Below are 15,701 nucleotides of genomic sequence, written 5' to 3'. Positions count from 1 at the left end.
TCAAAACCTGAGCACAATGACTACAATCAAACAAGAGCTCAACAGCTGATGAAACCATCCCGAAACCATGTCACACATTCATAAACAAGATACTCTTAACCAGCCCGCCAAAATCTTACAATAAACCGGGTCAGATTTGGCGCGCAGTTAAGGAGGCTTCAATTAGTAGAATTGAAGACTCATTTTCTCAAGAAGTTCAGTTTCAGCCAGGAGTTCGACAGCTCGGGACACAACAGTTCAACAAGGCGAGGGGGCAACAGGAAGAAGTTTAACAGAGAAGGTCAGCAGCTCTGGAAGCAGGTCGACACACAAGAAGAAACCAGAGCAACAGCCCCAGTGACCATCGGACACCTCGCGGCAACAAGGGCCTTACGAAACAACCAACCGAATATTACCACCAACCAACCGGGTAATATTGGGCCACCGCGACCAAAGAAAACCAACTCCGGAGAAAACCGAAGATCCGCAAAGTATACAATCTACGATCTATTCCTGACTTACCCCTGGGGATGTTTCCTACTCAAAAGACTCGAAATCCTATCCCTTTACGAAGAAAAGTGGGTCCTCACCCGATAGATCCAAGACGCACCCAACCGCATTAGCGGATTCGCCAAGACTTTAGATAAATGTGAGGTGATGCATTTTGGTAGATCGAATCGGGCCAGGACCTACTCCGTTAATGGTAGGGCGTTGGGGAGAGTTATAGAACAAAGAGATCTGGGAGTACAGGTTCATGGCTCCTTGGAAGTGGAGTCAGAGGTGGATAGGGTGGTGACGAAGGCATTCAGCATGCTTGGTTTCATTGGTCAGAACATTGAATACAGGAGTTGGGATGTCTTGTTGAAGTTGTACAAGACATTAGTAAGGCCACACTTGGAATACTGTGTACAATTCTGGTCACCCTATTATAGAAAGGATATTATTAAACTAGAAAGAGTGCAGAAAAGATGTACTAGGATGCTACCGGGACTTGATGGTTTGACATATAGGGAGAGGTTAGATAGACTGGGACTTTTTTCCCTGGAGAGTAGGAGGTTAAGGGGTGATCTTATATAAGACTATAAAATAATGAGGGGCATAGATAAGGTAGATAGTCAAAATCTTTTCCCAAAGGTAGGGGAGTCTATAACGAGGGGGCATAGATTTAAGGTGAGAGGGGAGAGATACAAAAGGGCCCAGAGGGGCAATTTTTTCACTCAAAGGTTGGTGAGTGTCTGGAACGAGCTGCCAGAGGCAATAGTAGAGGCGGGTACAATTTTGTCTTTTAAAAAGCATTTGGACAGTTACATGGGTAAGATGGGTATGGAGGGATATGGGCCAACTGCAGGCAATTGGGACTAGCTTAGTGGTATAAATTGGGCGACATGGACATGTTGGGCCGAAGGGCCTGTTTCCATGTTGTAACTTCTATGATTCTGTAAGACTGACCAGCTACAGTCCTCTACTGCGTCCGGGGTACGGCAGACACCAACCAACAAATACAGCGAACCCTGAAATCGCAAACCAGCTCAACTGTCAAGGATTCGTTTGGTGACATGGAAACGATCATGGCTTCTTTAGTAAATCAAAGACGGGACAGTGAGCAGTGCCCGCATTGCTCGCTGGACCCTGCTTCTCTCCCAGATGGACCGAAAGGTGAAAGGTTTCTGCGAGCCGAAGCTCGCAACCAACATGATTTACCCAGGGACTGCCCACCGGTGTTCCATTGAAGGGGTATGGGAAGTCAACATAGGTCTTCGGGCCGGGATACATCCCACTGGCCGCGAAATCTATGTGGACGGTTCGAGCACAGTGTCTGCTGGGGAGCGACTTCCCGGGTGTGGAGTTTATGACCCAGTGGTGGACATTGCCCTGGCAATTAAACTCCCCAGCACAATGAGCGGCCAGCAGGCTGAACTGTCCGCGATAGTGTACGTGGTCACACACCCCGAGAAATTCCCTACCCCGTACACGATTTGCTCGGACAGTATGTTCACATGCAATTCGTGTACGGAATACCTGGCCATCTGGTCCCGTCGCAGATATACCTCCGCTGATGGGAGACCCCTGGCAATTAAGCCTCTGCTGGAGAAAATCATGGCGGCCGTAGGGGAGGAAGGGATGGTCGATATCCATAAGGTCAAAGCCCATTCAAAGACAGAGCCCAAGTGGGAGAGCAACCGAAAGGCAGACGAGCTGGCCAAACAGGGGGCCAGGGAAGGGGGATTCTGGGATCCGTACCGAGCAGGTTCGGGAGCTGCAATCCGGGACAAGGGAGGCACACAGGGGGTCGATTTGGCCTCGGACTTAAAGAAGGCCCAAGCCCAGGATCCCGTCCTCGAGAACATCCTGAACGCGCTTACAAAAGGGGAAAAGGTAGAGGGCCCGTACGGCACAGCAGCCATCACCGTTACGGAAGGCGTGCTGTTCAGAGGGGACCAGTGGGTGGAGCCGCAGCAGCACCAAAGGGAATTCCTCCAACAGGCCCATGAGGGTCCAGGAGTGGGGCATCCCGGACCTGAGACCACCTGGCAACGGGTGGAACAGACAGGACGGTGGCCAGGACTCAGGGAAGATGGCCGCAAGTTTTGTGCCGGCTGCCTGGTGTGTGCTGCTAACAACCCAGACCCCCAGAAAAGGAAGGCATCTATGGGACACATCATGAGGGTAGAGGGACCATGGCAGTCGATCCAGGTCGATTACATCGGGCCCCTACCCACCGCCCAGGGAGGCTACAAGTACTGCCTAGTCCTGGTGGATGTGCTCTCAAAGTGAGTAGAAGCCTTCCCATGCCGAACAACCACAGCACTGGGTACGGCTAGGATCCTGGTCAGGGAAGTGTTCTCATGATGGGGACTACCACAGTGCGTGGAGTCCGACCAAGGGAGTCACTTTACCGGGCAGGTCATGCAAGAGACCCTCAGGGTACTCGGCATTGAAGGGAAATGGCACGTCGCCCACAACCCGCAGTCATCGGGTCCTGTGGAGCGTTTAAACCGTCTCATGAAAGAAAGGCTGCGGAAGGAGACGGGAGACTCACCCAAGAAGTGGATTGAAGTCTTACCGTTGGTCCTAATGGGGATCCGAGCCAGCCAGTCAAAATGCACGGGTTATCCCCACACGAGCTCATGACTGGTCGGGTTATGCGGACCCCCACCCATGTGCTAGCCCCGGTGCTCACGGAGGGTCAGCTCAGAGAGGTGAACCGGGACAGCTTCGTCAGGAATCTGTTTGAACACCTTAAACAGGTTCACTGGCAGGCTGCGAGCAACATGGGAAAACAGCATCGGAGTAACCGACTGCTGCTCGAACCCCTCAAGCACCACAAGTGGGAGAGAGGGGATCAGGTCATGGTTAGGAATTTTGCCCGGGTAGGGAGTTTTGAACCACTGCACATTGGGCCCTACAACGTTGTCGACAAGGCAAGTCCCATGGTCTACGCCATAAAGATGCCTCGCCGCACGAAGTGGTTCCAGATTAACCAGTGTAAACTGTACAAACCCGAGAAAGGGCAACGGCCAGCAAGGGTGAACTGTCCTAAAGATAGAGTTCCTCAGCCAGCAGCTGTAGCAGACTCACAGACTGCACCGGTGGGGGCAGTGGCTTGTGTCACTGGAGGGCCCATCCCACCAATTGTTTGGGACTCGGACGCACCCCCGGCAGCCGGAGCCCTAAGAAGATCTCCTCGCACACCACTGCCAAAACTACCGTGGTCACCTCAGTTTCAATGGTTCAGCCCCGGAAGGGCCGCAACCCGTAAAAGAATGCCCAAGGTCAGAGATCATTGTAGGAAGAGGGGTCCCCAGCCTGAGGCCTCAGACTGCGAGGAGCCCATAGGACAGGACAGGGACTTAGCAGCCAGACCAAAGAGGGTGGTAGTGTGCTGTAGCACAGGAAGGGACACTCCCCCGATCATCTGGAATTCAGGGAAACCACCAGTTGTTTTAAGAAGGACTGTTCGGGCTGCCCAGAAGCTGCCCAAGACGGAGGCCAAACAGGAATTAGCGGGCGGGGGATGTACATAGTTTTCAGATGAATGTTCAGTTTTTTTAACAGTTTTGGTAGTTTCAGGTTCATTATTATCTCATTATTTTACAATAAGTAAGTATAAATTTCGAGACTCGATCACCTGTCAAGCCAGAGAATCTTCTCGGGACATGGCTATCTGTTCTGTGTGTCCCTCCAGAGAGGAAATCGGCATGAGGAGGGTTCTGCTCCTGCTCGCCCTGGTAGGGGTGAGCATCGGTGAGCGAGGGGACGTGGAGGACTCCCACATTTATGGGTGCTCGGGAGAGAGAGCGCCAATCGTTCCCACTGGGGATGGTGAACCGGGTGTGGAGGAGCTCGCTATTTACTTCCAAGAGGGAAGGTGGCCAGGGTGGCTGGGGTCTAACTCTACACAATACTCCAGCCAGACCGGGTTCACCTACGGGGAGGCCTCCATCCCGTGCCGGAGGGGACAGGTCGTTTCTACAAGGGTCAGTGTCACTGAGGGGAAACGTGTGTGTCTTACATGCAAGGGACGGATTGCCCTGAATAAGTGGTGGTGGCTCAGGAAGCTGAGCAGGGACATAGGGGACCGTACAGCCAACTGGGAACGACTGTGGAACGACACCGACCGGACGATCACAGGGAACCGAAGAAAAGTGAGTGTGTGTTGGGATAAGCGGTGGGAGTCGGAACAGGGAATCTGTATCTGCATGTGGGGATCAGAGAGAGGCTGCCCCACAGGCATATCCATCATCTTCTCCAGACAATGGCAAGATACCGGGAAGGGGATGGGGTTGGATTCCAGCCTGCATGCGTGCGCGCTCCCACACTCCCGATCACAGTCAACGCCACCAAACTCGTAGCACGCACCCGAATTCCCCTGCCCACGACCCTGATATCACGGACAGTAATAGAGAGGTGTCCTAACACCACCAAGGGACCAGCAAATGGGTTAGTGCGAGTGCCGACCGAAAAGGTACTTTACCAGGGGCTACACTACGCAGTCGCTTCAGTTATCCTAAACCTTACCGAAGTCCACTTACCTGAATGGTGCCCGAAGGAGACAGCACAGCTATACCAGGCCCGACTAAAAGAAATGTTTAGGAAATTCTACAAATTCGACTTCGCCAACATTGACAAAGCAGAGCTCGACACATTACACACTGAGCACACTCTGGGCGCAGGGGAGACAAAGAAGGGGAACCTGGAACGATATTTTCACAACCTACAATACAGGATCCTCGGTAATCAATAGCCTGGGACGATATAGAACAGCAAACACAAATGAATGGTCTAAAAACCCAACTGGGAAAGATCCTAATGGAAGAAAACACATTGGCCGGCTCAGAGCTACACGAGGACCAAGCGATGATGGTCCATTTAAAGGAGATCATTGCTGAGCTAGAAAGACATGCAAAAACAGTAAATGCCCTCATACGGGAGGATAGGAATGCTTCGGATCAGGCCGCACAGAATGAGGTGTGCGTGCTGTACGGGGCATGGTTGCTGGGCGAGGGCCGCAGATTTAAACAAGGTTTAGTCCCTTCCTGGATCAGCAACAAGCACCCCGCAGCCCTTCACCCGTTTAGCAATTCACTGAGCCTGTGTCAGCTCCACCGAGCCTCTGAAACCTCCCCTGTCCCAGTAGATTGTGGGCGTTCCAATCACACCATCATGGGGATAGTAGTGAGGATGCCGGTCATGGGTGGGACAGCCCGACCCACACTGGTATACAGGGTGGAGAACATTGGGATCATTCAAGGGGGTGCACACGTCCGTTTCGCAGCGGTCCCACCTTATGTCATAAAGTGGGACCACGCTATGACAGGTACTGACCTCTCTGGGTGCCGGAGCAGGGGTGCACACATAATACTGTGTCCCCAGCGCTCGAACGCCTACTCTAGACCACAGTGCGGGGTTAAAACTGCTGGTGCACGGCCTATTAACTGTACCATGGAGGTAATGGCACCAGGCCATGTTCCCCCACAGGGAGCATTCATAGGGGGTGGGACATATTGTGTCACCACAAGTGCACCCTCCTACCAGCATGGACAGCACATCTGGTGTCCGGTGAGTGACAGCAGTTTCTGCTTGAAACCCGAGGCAGAAGTTCAAGTGGCCCAGAATGGACTGTCCCCATTCCTGAACCCTCCACTGTTCACCTCACTGTCAAGTGCAAGACTATGTCACATTCTTCGGCTATAAAATTCCCCCTCTCCCCGAACATCTTACCGTCGGACTCAAAGCCGTAGAAACATCACAAAAACATTTCTCTACTCTCGAACAAAAGACAGTCGAGATAGGGGCCGAGATTTCGGAGATCATAGTTCCACCCTGGTGGGATATTTCCCAAGTATAGAGATCCCTTCCTGGATCAGAATGGCTTCCCATATTTTAGTGGTCTGCCAGCTCGGTACAGTCTTCCACTGACTGTACAGAAAGTGCAAGGGGAGGGACAGAATGCTCCGATCCCGACATGAGAGAGCATGGGACGAGCATTACAAGAAAGTCTATGACCAGGTAAGGGACGAGCCTTAAACGCTATGAACATAAAGTTTGTGACCGTGTATTATTTTTCTGTGTATGTACCATATTTTCCAAGTGGTGCAGGGGTGTTGGACCCCCTCCGTGCTTGGATATGAATGGAACTGAATTCTTCCCCGTGTCTGAATCTGAACACGACACCGAAGGGGGAATGGATGTTTTGGGTCTTATTCGTGATCTCAGAATATTGAACCACATCAGTCAGTCATGACCCGCCCTTCACCAGTCCATGCTGACTCTCTTTGATCAGCTCAGATTTGTTCAAGTCATTTTATCTTTGTTTGTTTCTCTTATTGACATTAGTTTTTATTGATTTCATTATTACTCACTTCTCTCAGATTCCCGCTCTCTGTTCCCGGAAAACTCGAGGTTTTCACCTCCACCATCATAACTGGAACATCCACTGAGGGAACTTCTGGGGCGATCACATGACCAGGGACTGGGGCGATCACATGACCAGGCACTGAGGAGACAGAGAGAGAGATCGAGAGAGGCCCTTTAAAGAGCCTCCCACAAACTCTCTGAAAGAACTGAACCAACATCTATCCCACTAGAATCGTTCCCCTGTGTGAGAGAGACAGTCCGGACTGAGATGTGTTCACCAACTATACACCTGTCCCCACTAGAATCGCCTCCCTGTGTGAGAGAGACAGTCCGGACTGAGATGATTTCACCAACTATACATCTGTCCCACTCGAATCGTCTCCCTGTGTGAGAGAGACAGACCGGACTGAGATGTGTTCACGAACTATACACCTGTCCCACTAGAATCGTTCCCCTGTGTGATAGAACATCCACCCGGTGATGGATCACGTAGCTGAATAGCACAGAGAACACACAAACTCGGTGTTTGAATTGAATGGGAATGTTGGTTTTATTATACCATCAACACGAAGCAAATAACGATACAAACGGTCGTACACAGTACATTGAGTTACACACACCTACTCCAGTGCTTTATCACGCTAAACTCAGAGGTTGGTGGGGACCCTGGAGACACCTATCACACACACACACACACGAATGGTCGAGCTCACCAATCCTTTGTACTTGCAGGTCTGGCTGGCGGTTCTCTCACGTAGGGGTCGTGGTTTCGCTGGAAGCTGCTCAGGAGGAGGTGGAGGTGGAGGAGTTGGTGGTGGTGGAGGTGGTGGTGGTGGAGGTGGAGGTGGAGGAGTGGTGGTGGTGGAGGAGGAGGTGGTGGTGGAGGAGGTGGTGGTGGAGGAGGTGGTGGTGGAGGTGGAAGTGGAGGAGGTGGAGGTGGAGGTGGAGGAGGTGGTGGTGGTGAAGGTGGTGGTGGTGGAGGAGGTGGTGGTGGAGGAGGTGGTGGTGGAGGTGGAAGTGGAGGAGGTGGAGGTGGAGGTGGAGGAGGTGGTGGTGGTGAAGGTGGTGGTGGTGGTGGTGGAGGAGGAGGTGGTGGTGGAGGTGGAAGTGGAGGAGGTGGAGGTGGAGGTGGAGTGGAGGAGGTGGAGGTGGAGGTGGAGGAGGTGTGGTGGTGAGGGTGGGTGGTGTGTGGTGGAGGAGGTGGTGGTGGAGGAGGTGGTGGTGGGAGGTGGAAGTGGAGGAGGTGGAGGTGGTGGAGGAGGTGGTGGTGGAGGTGGAAGTGGAGGAGGTGGAGGTGGAGGTGGAGGAGGTTGTGGTGGTGAAGGTGGTGGGTGGTGGAGGAGGTGGTGGTGGAGGAGGTGGTGGTGGAGGTGGAAGTGGAGGAGGTGGAGGTGGAGGTGGAGGAGGTGGTGGTGGTGAAGGTGGTGGCGGTGGTGGTGGAGGAGGAGGTGGTGGGAGGTGGAAGTGGAGGAGGTGGAGGTGGAGGTGGAGGATGGTGGTGGTGGAGGAGGTGGTGGTGGAGGTGGAAGTGGAGGAGGTGGAGGTGGAGGTGGAGGAGGTGGTGGTGGAGGAGGTGGTGGTGGAGGGAGGAGGGTGGTGGTGGTGAAGGTGGAGGAGGGGTGGTGGAGGAGGAGGTGGTGGTGGTGGAGGAGATGGTGGTGGTGGAGGAGGAGGTGGTGGTGGAGGTGGAGGTGGTGGTGGAGGTGGAGGTGGTGGTGGAGGTGGTGGTGATGGAGGAGGTGGTGGTGGAGGTGGTGGTGGTGGAGGAGGTGGTGGTGGGGTGGAGGTGGAGGTGATGGAGGTGGAGGAGGTGGAGGTGGAGGTGGGGAGGTGGTGGTGGTGGAGGAGGTGGTGGTGGAGGTGAGGTGGAGGTGGAGGTGGTGGTGGTGGAGGAGGTGGTGGTGGAGGTGGAGGTGGAGGTGATGGAGGTGGAGGAGGTGGTGGGGAGGTGGTGGTGATGGAGGGGTGGTGGTGGTGGGGAGGTGGAGGTGGAGGTGGGGAGGTGGTGGTGGTGGAGGAGGTGGTGGTGGAGGAGGTGGTGGTGGGGTGGAGGTGGAGGTGATGGAGGTGGAGGAGAGGTGGTGGTGGGGAGGAGGTGGTGGTGGTGGTGGAGGGGATGGTGGTGGTGGAGGAGGTGGGTGGTGGAGGGTGGTGGTGATGGAGGGGGTGGTGGTGGTGGGGTGGTGGTGGTGGTGGAGGTGGTGGTGGGTGGTGGAGGTGGTGGGTGTGGTGGAGGTGGTGGTGGGGTGGTGTGGTGGGGAGGTGAGGTGGAGGTGGAGGAGGTGGTGGTGGTGGTGGAGGTGGTGGTGGAGGAGGTGGTGGTGTGGAGGGGGGGTGGAGGTGGGGTGGTGGTGGTGGTGGAGGAGGTGGTGGGGTGGTGGTGGTGGGTGGGGGGTGGTGGAGGAGGTGGTGGTGGGGGTGGGGAGGTGGTGGTGGGGGTGGTGTGGTGGTGGTGGGTGTGGTGTGGAGGTGGGGTGGTGGGGTGGTGGTGGTGGTGTGGAGGAGGTGGTGGTGGTGTGGGAGGTGGGGTGGTGGGGAGGTGGTGGTGGTGGGTGGTGTTGGAGGGGGGGGGTGGAGGGTGGAGGTGGTGGGTTGGAGGAGGTGGAGGGTGGAGGTGGAGGGAGGTTGGAGGTGGAGGAGGGGGTGGTGGGGAGGTGGAGTTGGGGTGGAGTGGAGGGGTGGGTTGGTGGTGGAGGAGGTGGTGGTGGTGAAGGGTGGAGGTGGTGGAGGAGGTGGGTGGTGGAGGAGGTGGTGGTGGAGGGGGGGTGGAGGTGGTGGAGTTGGGAGGAGGGGTGGAGGAGGTGGGTGGAGGAGGAGGTGGTGAGGAGGAGGAGGGTGGTGGAGGTGGAGGTGGTGAGGTGATGGAGGTGGTGGAGGAGGTGGTGGTGGTGGAGGAGGTGGTGGTGTGGAGGAGGTGATGGTGGAGGAGGTGGTGGTGGAGGGGAGGTGGAGGTGGTGGAGGTGGAGGAGGTGGGGAGGATGGTGAGAGGTGGAGGAGGTGGTGGTGGAGGAGGTGGAGGTGAGGTGGAGGAGGTGAGGTGGAGTGGAGGTGGTGGTGGAGATGTTGGTGGAGGTGGTGGAGGAGGAGGTCAGGCCCCAATATCACCCGCTCCCCCTCACATTCTCACTCCCCCTCTCTCCTCCCTCACTCCTCCCGCTCACGCTCTCACTCCCCTCTCTCACTCCTCCCCCTCACGCTCTCACTCCCCTCTCTCCCTCTCACTCCTCCCCTCACGCTCTCACTCCCGCCTCCTCCCTCACTCCTCCCCTCACGCTCTCACTCACCCTCTCTCCTCCCTCACTCCTCCCCCTCACGCTCTTCACACCCCCTCTCTCCTCCCTCACTCCTCCAACTCACGCTCAGACTCCCCCTCTCTCCTCCCTCACTCCACCCCCCTCACACTCTCACTCCCCCTCTCTCCTCCCTCACTCCTCCCCCTCACATTCTCACCCCCCTCTCCCCTCCCTCACTCCGTCCACCTTACGCTCATACTCCCCCTCTCTCCTCCCGCACTCCCTCCCCTCACGCTCTCACTCCCTCTCTCCTCCCTCACTCCACCCCCTCACGCTCACACTCACCTCTCTCCTCCTCACTCCTCCCCCTCACGCTCTCACTCCCCCCTCACACTCTCACTCCCCCTCTCTCCTCCGCCTCTCTCCTCCCCCTCACACTCTCTCACTCCCCCCTCACTCCTCCCCCTCAATCTCACCCCTTTCTCCTCCCCTCACACTCTCACTCCCCCTCACTCTCCACACTCTCACTCCCCTCTCTCCTCCATCACTCCTCCCCTCACGCTCTCACTCCCCCTCACGCTCTCACTCCCCCCTCACACTCTCTCACTCTCTCCTCCTCACTCCTCCCCTTCACGCTCACACTCCCCCTCTCTCCTCCCGCACCTCCTCCTCCTCACAATCTCACTTCCCCTCTCTCCTCCCCCTCACACTCTCACTCCCCCTCTCTCCCCCCTCACTCCTCCCCCTCACGCTCCTCCATCACGCTCCTCATTCACTCCTCCCCTCACTCTCTCATTCCCCCTTTTACTCACACTCCCCCTCTCTCCCCCCTCACTCCTCCCCCTCACACTCTCAATCCCCTCTCACTCCTCCCCCTCACTCCCCCCGCTCACACTCTCACTCCCCCCTCTCTCCTTCATCACTCCTCCTCTCACACTCCCCCCTCTCTCCTTCCTCACTCCTCCGCTCACACTCTCGAGCCCCCTCACTCCCCCTCACACTCTCATTCCCCCCTCACACTCTCATTCCCCCCTCACTCCTCCCCCACACACTCTCACTCCACCTCTCTCCTCACACTCTCAATCCCCCCCCTAACTCCTCCCCCCTCACTCCTCCCCCTCACTGCCTCACTCCCGCTCACTCCACCCTCAATCCTCCTCCCCTCACAATCACTCCTCCCTCACTCACATCACACTCTCACTCCCATCACACTCTCATTCCCCCTCCTCTCCCCCTCCCTCCTCCCCTCTCCGCTCCCCCCTCACACTCACTCCCCCCTCACTCCTCCCGCCTCACTCTCACTCCCCCCTCACTCGAAATCCCCCCTCACTCCTGCACTGTCTGCTCCCCATCACACTCACTCCCCTCTCACTCCTCCCGCCTCACTCTCACTCCCCCCTCACTCCCACTCCCTCCCCCTCACTCCTCCTCACTCTACCACACACTCTCACATCCCCTCACCCCTCCCCCTCACTCCCCCACACACCCCTCCCTCACTCCTCATCACACTCACTCCCCCCTCACATTCTCACTCCCCCTCACATTCTCCCTCCCCCTCACACTCCCCCCTCACTTCTCCTCACACTCTCACTCCCCCTCTCTCCTTCCCCTCACTCCTCGCCGCTCACTCCCCCTCACACTCTCACTCCCCCTCACACTCTCACTCCGCCTCACTGCTCCCCCTCACTCCCCCTCTCTCCTCCCCACCTCAGTCCCACTCCCCCCCTCACTCCTCCTCACAATCTCACTCCCCCTCTCTCCCCCTCACTCCCCCTCCCACTCTCACTCCCCCTCCCACTCTCACTCCCCCTCCCTCCTCCCCTCTCTGCTCCCCTCACACTCACTCCACCCTCACTCCTCCCGCCTCAATCCTCCCGCCTCACTCTCACTCCCCCCTCACTCCTCCCCTCTCTGCTCCCCTCACACTCACTCCCCCTCACTCCTCCCGCCTCACTCCCCATCACACTCTCACTCCCCCTCACTCCTACTCCCCCATCACTCCCCCTCTCTCCCCCTCACTCATCCTCACACTCTCACTCCCCCCTCACACTCCCCCCTCACTGCTCCTCACACTCACTCCCCCACACACTCTCACATCCCCTCACCCCTCCCCCTCTCTCCCCCTCTCCTCCCCCCTCACACACTCACTCCCCCATCACTCCCCCCCACTCCCCTCTCACAGTCCCCCACTCCCCCTCGCAATCTCACTCCCACACACTCCCCCTCACAGTCTCTCATCCCCTCACTCCTCCCCCTCACTCCCCCTCTCTCCTCCCCCTCACACTCCTCCCTCACTCCTCCCTCACTTCTCCTCATCTCACACTCTCACTTCCCTTCTCTCCTTCCCCTCAATCCTCCCCGCTCACTCCCCCATCACACTCTCACTCCGCCTCACTCATCCCCCTCACTCCCCCTCACACTCACTCTCAATCCTCCCCCTCACTCCCCCTCTCTCCTCCCCCTCACACTCTCACTCACCCTTTCACCTCCCCCTCACACTCTCACTCCTCCCCTCACTCCCCCACACTCTGCTTCCCCTCTCCCCTCCCCCTCACACTCTCACTCCCCCTCACACTCTCACTCCCCCGCTCTGCTCCCCTCACACTCTCACTCCCCCTCTCTGATCCCCCTCACACTCTCACTCCCCCACTCCTCCCCCTCAAACTCTCACTCCACCCTCTCCTCCCCCTCACACTCTCACTCCCCCTCTCTCCTCCCCCTCACACTCTCACTCCCCATTTCTCCTCCCCCTCACACTCACTCACTCTCACTCCTCCCCCTCTCTCCTCCCCTCACACTCTCACTCCTCCCCCTCTCTCCCCTCACACTCTCATTCCCCCTTGCTCCTCCCCCTCACACTCTCACTCCCCTCTCACTCCCCCTCACAATCTCACTCCCCCTCACTCCAACACCCCCTCACTCCTCCTCACACTCTCTCCCCCTCTCTACCCCTCTCTCCTCCCCCTCACACTTGCTCCTCACACTCACTCCCCCTCACACTCTCCCTCCCACTCCCTCACTCCCTCTCACACGCTATCTCCCCCCTCACTCCTCCCCCTCACTCCTCCCTCACAGTCTCACACCCCCTTACTCTTCCTCACACTCTCTCTTCCCCTCACTCCCCCTCACACTCCTAACTCACTCCTCCTCACACTCACTCCCCCCTCACATTCCCCCTCCCCCTCACACTCTCACTCCCCCTCACTCCACCTCACACTCACTCCCCCCTCACATTCCCCCTCCCCTCACACTCTCACTCCCCCCTCACTCCTTCTCACACTCTCCCTCACTCCTCCTCACACTCTCCCTCCCCCTCACGCCTCCCCCTCACTCCTCCCCATCACACACACTCTCCTCCCCGCTCACAGCCCCTCACACTCTCACTCCGGCTCACTCCTTCCCCCTCACTCCCCTCACACTCTCACTCCCCCTCACACTCTCACTCCCCCTTTCTCCTCCCACTTACACTCTCACTCCTCCTCTCTCCTTTCCCTCACACTCTCTCCTCGCTCATTCCTCCCCTCTCAGTCTCCATCCCCCTCACACTGTCAACCCCCTCACTCCTCCCCATCATACTGTCACTCCCCCTCACTCCTCCCCCTCACACTCTCACTCCCCCTCAGACTCTCACTCCCCCTCACTCCTGCCCCTCACACTCTCACTGCCCCCTCACACTCTCACTCCCCCCTCAGACTCACACATCCCATCACTACTCCCCCTCACACTCTCACTCCCCCTCTCACTCTCACTCTCACTCCCCATCACACTGTCACTCCACCTTCACTCCTCCCCCTCTCACTCTCACTCCCCCTCACATTCTCACTCCCCCTCTCACTCTCACTCACACTCTCTACTCCCCATCACACACTCACTCCACCCCCCTCTCCCACACACTCTCACTCCCCCTCTCTCCTCCCCCTTACACTCACTCCCCCACTCTCCTTTCCCACACACTCCCAATCCCCCTCACTCCCTCTCACACGCTCACTCCCCGTCACTCCTCCAATCTCTCCCTCACACTCTCACTCCCCCTCTCACCTCCCCCTCACATTCACTCTGCCTCTCTCCTCCCCCTCACAATCTCACTACCCCTCACTCCTCCCACTCACACTCTCTCTCCTCCTCGTCAATCCCCCTCACTCCTCACCCCTCACTCTCACTTGCCCTCACTCCTCCAATCTCACTCTAACTCCCTATCCCCATCACACTCCCCACTCCCTCACATCTCCTCCCACCCCCTCTCTCAAACCAATTCCCTCACACACCTCCATCATGGGGGGGGGGGTGATGGGGGAGATGGGCGGAGAGGGGGGGGAGAGAGGGAGAGAACCACTGGGGGGAGAGAGAGAAAGAAACACTGGAGGAGAGAGAGAGAAACACTGGGGAGAGAGAGAGAGAAACACTGGGGAGAGAGAGAGAAACACTGGGGGGAGAGAGAGAGAAACAGTGGGGGGAGAGAGAGAGAAACACTGGGGAGAGAGAGATAGCGAGAAACAGTGCGGGGGTGAGAGAGAGAGAGAGAGACACTGGGAGAGAGAGAGAGAAAAAAACACTGGGGGAGAGAGAGAGAGACAGAAAAACTGGGGCGAGAGAGAGAAAATAACATGGGGGGAGAGAGAGAAACACTGGGGAGAGAGAGAAAAACACTGGGGGAGAGAGAGAGAGAAAAACTGTGGGGAGAGAGAGAGAAACACTGGGGAGAGAGAGAGAGAAACACTGGGGGGAGAGAGAGAGAAACACGGAGGAGATAGGGAGAGATACTGGGGGGGAGAGAAACACTGGGGAGAGAGAGAGAAAAAAACTGTGGGGAGAGAGAGAGAAACACTGGGGGAGAGAGGGGGAGAAACACTGGGGGAGAGAGAGAGAGACACTGGGGGGGAGAGAAACACTGGGCGGAGAGAGAGAGAGAAACAGTGGGGGGAGAGAGAGAGAATCACTGGGGAGAGAGAGATAGCGAGAAACAGTGCGGGGGTGAGAGAGAGAGAGACACTGAGGAGAGAGAGAGAGAGAGAGAGAGAGAGAAACACTGGGGGGAGAGAGAGAGAGAAAAACACTGGGGGAGAGAGAGAGACAGAAACACTGGGGCGAGAGAGAGAAAAAAACATGGGGGGAGAGAGAGAAACAGTGGGGAGAGAGAGAAAAACACTCGGGGAGAGAGAGAGAGAAAAACTGTGGGGAGAGAGAGAGAAACACTGGGGGAGAGAGAGAGAGAAACACTGGGGGGAGAGAGAGAGAAACACGGGGGAGATAGAGAGAGACACTGGGGGGGGGAGAGAAACACTGGGGAGAGAGAGAGAAAAAAACTGTGGGGAGAGAGAGAGAAACACTGGGGGAGAGAGGGTGAGAAACACTGGGGGGAGAGAGAGAGATAAACACTGGGGTGAGAGAGAGAGAGAAACAATGGGGGGAGAGAGAGAGAAACAGTGGGGGGAGAGAGAGAGAAACACTGGGGGGAGATAGAGAGAGACACTGGGGGGGGGAGAGAAACACTGGGCGGAGAGAGAGAGAGAAACACGGGGGGGAGAGAGAGAAACACTGGGGGGAGAGAGAGAGAGAAACACTGGGGGGAGAGAGAGAGAGAAATACTGGGAGGAGAGAGAGAGAGAGAGAGAGAAACACTGGGTGGAGAG

Source organism: Heptranchias perlo, unplaced genomic scaffold (genome assembly GCF_035084215.1).
Source record: "Heptranchias perlo isolate sHepPer1 unplaced genomic scaffold, sHepPer1.hap1 HAP1_SCAFFOLD_94, whole genome shotgun sequence".
Taxonomy (NCBI): domain Eukaryota; kingdom Metazoa; phylum Chordata; class Chondrichthyes; order Hexanchiformes; family Hexanchidae; genus Heptranchias; species Heptranchias perlo.
Note: the sequence above shows the minus strand (reverse complement) of the source record.